Here is a 10,691-nt window from a genome sequence, read left to right on the forward strand (position 1 = left end):
TATAACCATATATATGTCATCATATAGTTTTTACAAGTTTTAACGTTCGTGAATCACCGGTCAACTTGGGTGGTCAATTGTCTATATGAAACCTATTTCAATTAATCAAGTCTTAATAAGTTTGATTGCTTAACATGTTGGAAACATTTAATCATGTAAATATCAATCTCAATTAATATATATAAACATGGAAAAGTTCGGGTCACTACAGTACCTACCCGTTAAATAAATTTCGTCCCGAAATTTTAAGCTGTTGAAGGTGTTGACGAATTTTCTGGAAATAGATGCGGGTATTTCTTCTTCATCTGATCTTCACGCTCCCAGGTGAACTCAGGTCCTCTACGAGCATTCCATCAAACCTCAACAATTGGTATCTTGTTTTGCTTAAGTCTTTTACCTCACGATCCATTATTTCGACGGGTTCTTCGATGAATTGAAGTTTTTCGTTGATTTGGATTTCATCTAACGGAATAGTGAATCTTCTTTAGCAAAATATTTCTTCAAATTCGAGACGTGGAAAGTGTTATGTACAGCCGCGAGTTTTTGAGGTAACTCAAGTCGGTAAGCTACTGGTCCGACATGATCAATAATCTTGAATGGTCCAATATACCTTGGATTTAATTTCCCTCGTTTACCAAATCGAACAACGCCTTTCCAAGGTGCAACTTTAAGCATGACCATCTCTCCAATTTCAAATTCTATATCTTTTCTTTTAATGTCAGCGTAGCTCTTTTGTCGACTTTGGGCGGTTTTCAACCGTTGTTGAATTTGGATGATCTTCTTGGTAGTTTCTTGTATAATCTCCGGACCCGTAATCTGTCTATCCCCCACTTCACTCCAAGAAATCGGAGACCTGCACTTTCTACCATAAAGTGCTTCAAACAGCGCCATCTCAATGCTTGAATGGTAGCTGTTGTTGTAGGAAAATTCTACTAACGGTAGATGTCGATCCCAACTGTTTCCGAAATCAATAACACATGCCTATAGCATGTCTTCAAGCGTTTGTATCGTCCTTTCACTTTACCCATCAGTTTGTGGATGATAGGCAGTACTCATGTCTAGACGAGTTCCTAATGCTTGCTGTAATGTCTGCCAGAATCTTGAAATAAATCTGCCATCCCTATCAGAGATAATAGAGATTGGTATTCCATGTCTGGAGATGACTTCCTTCAAATACAGTCGTGCTAACTTCTCCATCTTATCATCTTCTCTTATTGGCAGGAAGTGTGCTAATTTGGTGAGACGATCAACTATTACCCAAATAGTATCAAAACCACTTGCAGTCCTTGGCAATTTAGTGATGAAATCCATGGTAATGTTTTCCCATTTCCATTCCGGGATTTCGGGTTGTTGAAGTAGACCTGATGGTTTCTGATGCTCAGCTTTGACCTTAGAACACGTCAAACATTCTCCTACGTATTTAGCAACACCGGCTTTCATACCCGGCCACTAAAAATATTTCTTGAGATCCTTGTACATCTTCCTCGTTCCAGGATGTATTGAGTATCTGGTTTTATGAGCTTCTCTAAGTACCATTTCTCTCATATCTCCAAATTTTGGTACCCAAATCCTTTCAGCCCTATACCGGGTTCCGTCTTCCCGAATATTAAGATGCTTCTCCGATCCTTTGGGTATTTCATCCTTTAAATTTCCCTCTTTTAAAACTCCTTGTTGCGCCTCCTTTATTTGAGTAGTAAGGTTATTATGAATCATTATATTCATAGATTTTACTCGAATGGGTTCTCTGTCCTTCCTGCTCAAGGCATCGGCTACCACATTTGCCTTCCCCGGGTGGTAACGAATCTCAAAGTCGTAATCATTCAATAATTCAATCCACCTACGCTGCCTCATATTCAGTTGTTTCTGATTAAATATGTGTTGAAGACTTTTGTGGTCGGTATATATAATACTTTTAACCCCATATAAGTAACGCCTCCAAGTCTTTAATGCAAAAACAACTGCGCCTAATTCCAAATCATGCGTCGTATAATTTTGTTCGTGAATCTTCAATTGTCTAGACGCATAAGCAATCACCTTCGTTCGTTGCATTAATACACAACCGAGACCTTGCTTTGATGCGTCATAATAAATCATAAAATCATCATTCCCTTCAGGCAATGACAATATAGGTGCCGTAGTTAGCTTTTTCTTCAATAACTGAAACGCTTTCTCTTGTTCATCATTCCATTCAAATTTCTTCCCTTTATGCGTTAATGCAGTCAAGGGTTTTGCTATTCTGGAAAAGTCTTGGATGAACCTTCTGTAGTAACCAGCTAGTCCTAAAAACTGGCGTATGTGTTTCGGAGTTTTTGGGGTTTCCCACTTTTCAACAGTTTCTATCTTTGCCGGATCCACCTTAATACCTTCTTTGTTCACTATGTGACCGAGGAATTGAACTTCTTCCAACCAAAATGCACACTTTGAAAACTTAGCGTACAATTCTTCCTTCCTCAATACTTCTAACACCTTTCTCAAATGTTCACCGTGTTCTTGGTCATTCTTTGAGTAAATAAGTATGTCATCAATGAAAACAATGACAAACTTGTCAAGGTATGGTCCACACACTCGGTTCATAAGGTCCATGAACACAGCTGGTGCATTAGTTAAACCAAATGGCATGACCATAAACTCGTAATGACCGTAACGTGTTCTGAAAGCAGTCTTTGGAATATTATCTTCTTTCACCCGCATTTGATGATACCCGGAACGTAAGTCAATCTTTGAATAAATAGACGAGCCTTGTAGTTGATCAAATAAGTCGTCGATTCTCGGTAGTGGGTAGCGGTTCTTGATGGTAAGTTTGTTCAACTCTCGGTAGTCGATACACAACCTGAATGTACCATCTTTCTTCTTGACAAACAAAACAGGAGCTCCCCACGGTGATGTGCTTGGTCGAATGAAACCACGCTCTAAAAGTTCTTGTAATTTGGTTTGCAGTTCTTTCATCTCGCTGGGTGCGAGTCTGTAAGGAGCACGAGCTATTGGTGCAGCTCCTGGTACAAGATCTATTTGAAATTCAACGGATCGATGTGGGGGTAATCCCGATAATTCTTTCGGAAATACATCGGGAAATTCTTTTGCAATGGGAACATCATTGATGCTCTTTTCTTCAGTTTGTACTTTCTCGACGTGTGCTAGAATAGCATAGCAACCTTTTCTTATTAGTTTTTGTGCCTTCAAATTACTAATAAGATGTAGCTTCGTGTTGCCCTTTTCTCCGTACACCATTAAGGGTTTTCCTTTTTCTCGTATAATGCGAATTGCATTTTTGTAACAAAGGATCTCTGCTTTCACTTCTTTCAACCAGTCCATACCGATTATCACATCAAAACTCCCTAACTCTACTGGTATCAAATCAATCTTAAATGTTTCGCTAACCAGTTTAATTTCTCGATTCCGACATATATTATCTGCTGAAATTAATTTACCATTTGCTAATTCGAGTAAAAATTTACTATCCAAAGGCGTCAATGGACAACTTAATTTAGCACAAAAATCTCTACTCATATAGCTTCTATCCGCACCCGAATCAAATAAAACGTAAGCAGATTTATTGTCAATAAGAAACGTACCCGTAACAAGCTCCGGGTCTTCTTGTGCCTCTGCCGCATTAATATTGAAAACTCTTCCGCGGCCTTGTCCATTCGTGTTCTCCTGGTTCGGGCAATTTCTAATAATGTGGCCCGGTTTTCCACATTTATAACAAACTACATTGGCATAACTTGCTCCGACACTACTTGCTCCGCCATTACTCGTTCCGACACCATTTGTTCCTTTCGTTCTATTAACCCTGGTCCGTAGACCTCACACTTCGCCGCGCTATGACCATTTCTTTTACACTTGTTGCAAAATTTGGTGCAGAACCCCAAGTGATACTTTTCACACCTTTGGCATAGCTGCTTCTGATTGTTGTTGTTATTGCGGTTATTATTGTTGTTGGGATGATTGTTGTAGTTGCTATTGTTGTTGTTGTTGTTGTTGGGCTTTTTGTTGTAGTTGCGATTGATGTTGCGATTGTTGGGATAATTGCTGCGATTATTGTTGTAATTGCTGTTGTTGTTGTATTGGTGATTCTTATCACCGTTTTCCTCCCACTTTCTTTTGACTTGCTTCACATTGGCCTCTTCAGCAGTCTGTTCTTTAATTCTTTCTTCAATCTGGTTCACTAGTTTGTGAGCCATTCTACATGCCTGTTGTATGGAGGCGGGCTCGTGTGAACTTATATCTTCTTGGATTCTTTCCGGTAATCCTTTCACAAACGCGTCGATCTTCTCTTCCTCATCTTCGAATGCTCCCGGACACAATAGGCACAATTCTGTGAATCGTCTTTCGTACGTGGTAATATCAAATCCTTGGGTTCGTAACCCTCTAAGTTCTGTCTTGAGCTTATTGACCTCGGTTCTGGGACGGTACTTCTCGTTCATCAAGTGCTTGAATGCTGACCACGGTAGTGCGTACGCATCGTCTTGTCCCACTTGCTCTAGATAGGTATTCCACCATGTTAACGCAGAACCTGTGAAGGTATGCGTAGCGTACTTCAATTTGTCCTCTTCAGTACACTTACTTATGGCAAACACCGATTCGACCTTCTCGGTCCACCGTTTCAATCCGATCGGTCCTTCGGTTCCATCAAATTCCAAAGGTTTGCAGGCAGTAAATTCTTTGTAGGTGCATCCTACACGATTTCCTGTACTGCTAGATCCAAGGTTATTGTTGGTATGTAGCGCAGCCTGTACTGCGGCTATGTTTGAAGCTAGAAAAGTACGGAATTCCTCTTCATTCATATTCAAGGTGTGTCGAGTAGTCGGTGCCATTTCCTTCAAAATAGTCAAATGGAACAAGTTAATCATACAGAATATTAAGAGTAGTTAATAGTATTTCGTAGCATAATATGAACTCATTTATAAAAGCTTTTTCTTCATATTAGCGTTTTATAAGTTTAAATTCGGGTAGTACCTACCGTTAAGTTCATACTTAGTAGCTAATATACAATTCAACTACTACAATTCTATATGAAAAACTGATTATAATAATATTTCGCGTTCAAACTTTTACACAATATTTTACAAACTTACAATACCGCTTATTTTACATATAGCATGAAATATAGCACACAATAAATTTGATACAAGATGGGTGTGAAGATAATTCTAGCTAGTACACAAGTCGTTCAGCAAACGCAATAAAGACACGTAATTCATACGTCCAGAAACAAGTCATGCATTCTGGTTTTACTAGGATTACTTCCCATCCTTGGTCTTGTGGAACATAACCGTTATGGCCGTTGATAAGACAGCGTGTTGTAACGTCGTCAAAGGGGCGAGGGTTACGTAATGTCCAACAGTCCCGTAACAATCTAAAAACCTCATTTCTTACCCCAATTACCGACTCCGTCACTTGTGGGAACGTTTTGTTTAATAGTTGTAGCCCGATGTTCTTGTTCTCACTTTGGTGAGAAGCGAACATTACTAATCCGTAAGCATAACATGCTTCTTTATGTTGCATGTTAGCCGCTTTTTCTAAATCACGAAGTCCGATATTCGGATATATTGAGTCAAAATAATTTCTTAACCCATTACGTAAAATAGCATTTGGGTTCCCCGCAATATATGCGTCAAAGTAAACACATCGTAACTTATGGATTTCCCAATGTGATATCCCCCATCTTTCGAACGAAAGCCTTTTATAAACCAAGGCATTCTTGGAACGTTCTTCAAATGTCTTACAAACTGATCTCGCCTTAAATAGTTGTGCCGAAGAATTCTGACCGACTCTAGACAAGATTTCATCAATCATGTCTCCGGGTAGGTCTCTTAAAATATTGGGTTGTCTATCCATTTTGTGTTTTTATACTGTAAAATAGACAAGAGTTAGATTCATAAAAAAAAATACTTATTAATACAAGCAATTTTTACATATATCATAAAGCATAAGCACACTATATTACATATATTACACCACACGAATACAACTATCTTATTCCGACTCGCTTGTTTCTTCTTCTTCGGTTTTGGTTCGTTTTGCCAAGTTTCTAGGGATATATGATGTTCCCCTAATACGAGCCGTCGTAATCCACATTGGTTTAGAAAAACCTGGTGGTTTAGAGGTTCCCGGGTCATTGTTACAACTTAAGGACTTCGGGGGTTGACGATACATATAAAGTTCATCGGGGTTGGAATTAGATTTCTCTATTTTTATGCCCTTTCCCTTATTATTTTCTTTTGCCTTTTTAAATTCAGTTGGGGTAATTTCTATAACATCATCGGAATTCTCGTCGGAATCCGATTCATCGGAGAATTGGTAATCCTCCCAATATTTTGCTTCCTTGGCGGAAACACCATTGACCATAATTAACCTTGGTCGGTTGGTTGAGGATTTTCTTTTACTTAACCGTTTTATTATTTCCCCCACCGGTTCTATTTCTTCATCCGGTTCCGATTCTTCTTCCGGTTCCGATTCTTCTTCCGGTTCCGACTCTTCTTCCGGTTCCTCTTCGGGAACTTGTGAATCAGTCCACGAATCATTCCAATTTACATTTGACTCTTCATTATTATTAGGTGAGTCAATGGGACTTGTTCTAGAGGTAGACATCTATCACATAATATCAAACGCGTTAAGAGATTAATATATCACATAATATTCACATGTTAAAAATATATAGTTTCCAACAAAATTTGTTAAGCAATCATTTTTCAAGTAAACACGGTCGAAGTCTAGACTCACTAATGCATCCTAACAAACTCAATAAGACACACTAATGCAAAATTCTGGTTCTCTAAGACCAACGCTCGGATACCAACTGAAATGGCCCGTTCTTATTGATTAAAAACGTTCCATATTAATTGATTTCGTTGCGAGGTTTTGACCTCTATATGAGACGTTTTTCAAAGACTGCATTCATTTTTAAAACAAACCATAACCTTTATTTCATCAATAAAGGTTTAAAAAGCTTTACGTAGATTATCAAATAATGATAATCTAAAATATCCTGTTTACACACGACCATTACATAATGGTTTACAATACAAATATGTTACAACAAAATAAGTTTCTTGAATGCAGTTTTTACACAATATCATACAAGCATAGACTCCAAATCTCGTCCTTATTTAAGTATGCGATAGCGGAAGCTCTTAATAATCACCTGAGAATAAACATGCTTAAAACGTCAACAAAAATGTTGGTGAGTTATAGGTTTAACCTATATATATCAAATCATAATAATAGACCACAAGATTTCATATTTCAATACACATCCCATACATAGAGATAAAAATCATTCATATGGTGAACACCTGGTAACCGACATTAACAAGATGCATATATAAGAATATCCCCATCATTCCGGGACACCCTTCGGATATGATATAAATTTCGAAGTACTAAAGCATCCGATACTTTGGATGGGGTTTGTTAAGCCCAATAGATCTATCTTTAGGATTCGCGTCAATTAGGGAGTCTGTTCCCTAATTCTTAGATTACCAGACTTAATAAAAAGGGGCATATTCGATTTTGATAATTCAACCATAGAATGTAGTTTCACGTACTTGTGTCTATTTTGTAAATCATTTATAAAACCTGCATGTATTCTCATCCCAAAAATATTAGATTTTAAAAGTGGGACTATAACTCACTTTCACAGATTTTTACTTCGTCGGGAAGTAAGACTTGGCCACTGGTTGATTCACGAATCTATAACAATATATACATATATATCAAAGTATGTTCAAAATATATTTACAACACTATTAATATATTTTGATGTTTTAAGTTTATTAAGTCAGCTGTCCTCGTTAGTAACCTACAACTAGTTGTCCACAGTTAGATGTACAGAAATAAATCGATAAATATTATCTTGAATCAATCCACGACCCAGTGTATACGTATCTTAGTATTGATCACAACTCAAACTATATATATTTTGGAATCAACCTCAACCCTGTATAGCTAACTCCAACATTCACATATAGAGTGTCTATGGTTGTTCCGAAATATATATAGATGTGTCGACATGATAGGTCGAAACATTGTATACATGTCTATGGTATCTCAAGATTACATAATATACAATACAAGTTGATTAAGTTATGGTTGGAATAGATTTGTTACCAATTTTCACGTAGCTAAAATGAGAAAAATTATCCAATCTTGTTTTACCCATAACTTCTTCATTTTAAATCTGTTTTGAGTGAATCAAATTGATATGGTTTCATATTGAACCCTATTTTATGAATCTAAACAGAAAAAGTATAGGTTTATAGTCGGAAAAATAAGTTACAAGTCATTTTTGTAAAGGTAGTCATTTCAGTCGAAAGAACGACGTCTAGATGACCATTTTAGAAAACATACTTCCACTTTGAGTTTAATCATAATTTTTGGATATAGTTTCATGTTCATAATAAAAATCATTTTCTCAGAATAACAACTTTTAAATCAAAGTTTATCATAGTTTTTAATTAACTAACCCAAAACAGCCCGCGGTGTTACTACGACGGCGTAAATCCGGTTTTACGGTGTTTTTCGTGTTTCCAGGTTTTAAATCATTAAGTTAGCATATCATATAGATATAGAACATGTGTTTAGTTTATTTTAAAAGTCAAGTTAGAAGGATTAACTTTTGTTTGCGAACAAGTTTAGAATTAACTAAACTATGTTCTAGTGATTACAAGTTTAAACCTTCGAATAAGATAGCTTTATATGTATGAATCGAATGATGTTATGAACATCATTACTACCTTAAGTTCCTTGGATAAACCTACTGGAAAATAGAAAAATGGATCTAGCTTCAATGGATCCTTGGATGGCTCGAAGTTCTTGAAGCAGAATCATGACACGAAAACAAGTTCAAGTAAGATCATCACTTAAAATAAGATTGTTATAGTTATAGAAATTGAACCAAAGTTTTAATATAATTATTACCTTGTATTAGAATGATAACCTACTGTAAGAAACAAAGATTTCTTGAGGTTGGATGATCACCTTATAAGATTGGAAGTGAGCTAGCAAACTTGAAAGTATTCTTGATTTTATGAAACTAGAACTTTTGGAATTTATGAAGAACACTTAGAACTTGAAGATAGAACTTGAGAGAGATCAATTAGATGAAGAAAATTAAAGAATGAAAGTGTTTGTAGGTGTTTTTGGTCGCTGGTGTATGGATTAGATATAAAGGATATGTTATTTTGTTTTCATGTAAATAAGTCATGAATGATTACTCATATTTTTGTAATTTTATGAGATATTTCATGCTAGTTGCCAAATGATGGTTCCCACATGTGTTAGGTGACTCACATGGGCTGCTAATAGCTGATCATTAGAGTGTATATACCAATAGTACATACATCTAAAAGCTGTGTATTGTACGAGTACGAATACGGGTGCATACGAGTAGAATTGTTGATGAAACTGAACGAGGATGTAATTGTAAGCATTTTTGTTAAGTAGAAGTATTTTGATAAGTGTCTTGAAGTCTTTCAAAAGTGTGTGAATACATATTAAAACACTACATGTATATACATTTTAACTGAGTCGTTAAGTCATCGTTAGTAGTTACATGTAAATGTTGTTTTGAAACCTTTAGGTTAACGATCTTGTTAAATGTTGTTAACCCAATGTTTATAATATCAAAAGAGATTTTAAATTATTATATTATCATGATATTATGATGTACGAATATCTCTTAATATGATATATATACATTAAATGTCGTTACAAAGATAATCGTTACATATATGTCTCGTTTCAAAATCATTAAGTTAGTAGTCTTGTTTTTACATATGTAGTTCATTGTTAATATAATTAATGATATGTTTACTTATCATAATATCATGTTAACTATATATATAACCATATATATGTCATCATATAGTTTTTACAAGTTTTAACGTTCGTGAATCACCGGTCAACTTGGGTGGTCAATTGTCTATATGAAACCTATTTCAATTAATCAAGTCTTAACAAGTTTGATTGCTTAACATGTTGGAAACATTTAATCATGTAAATATCAATCTCAATTAATATATATAAACATGGAAAAGTTCGGGTCACTACATAAGTCTTATTATAATAATCTCATAATATAAGTTTAATACTTATCATAAGTATTTTCCATTAATAATGAAAGTATTATTAATCACAAGTTTAATTAAAATATTAATTAAATTATAAGTATTAATTAAATGATATAATAAATATATATCATAAGTCTTAAATAATAATAATAATTACTTTTTATATCATAAGTAATTAAATGATAATGAAATCCATTATTTATATCATAAGTTTAATAATTAATCCCAAGTTTTAAATCAAAAGTTCATCGGGTCGTATCCTGAGCCCCGGGTGTCGGTTTTCGACGAGCCTTACATATATCTCCGCCTAAGCAAACCACCCGACACTTTGGTACACTCAAGAACACACCATGAACAGCCCACAAGTCGTGATATACAGCCAATACACTACTTGGAACTTCAATTCAATCAAAAACGTGTTTTAGACGTAACGGGTGATTCGTGGCTCGGATTGAGATGACCCGAACATGAAAGTTCGCCCCACCATCAGTCCTAACACACTAACACACCCTAAAGTCACCAAATATGGTCACAAAGTTGGACCAAACCTGGTTCATACCAAAATCACATTTCAATCTTAACAAAATACCACTTTGCTCGTATCTAGGGCTCCGGGAATCG

The sequence above is a fragment of the Rutidosis leptorrhynchoides genome, chromosome 8 (genome assembly GCF_046630445.1).
Source record: "Rutidosis leptorrhynchoides isolate AG116_Rl617_1_P2 chromosome 8, CSIRO_AGI_Rlap_v1, whole genome shotgun sequence".
NCBI classification, from domain to species: domain Eukaryota; kingdom Viridiplantae; phylum Streptophyta; class Magnoliopsida; order Asterales; family Asteraceae; genus Rutidosis; species Rutidosis leptorrhynchoides.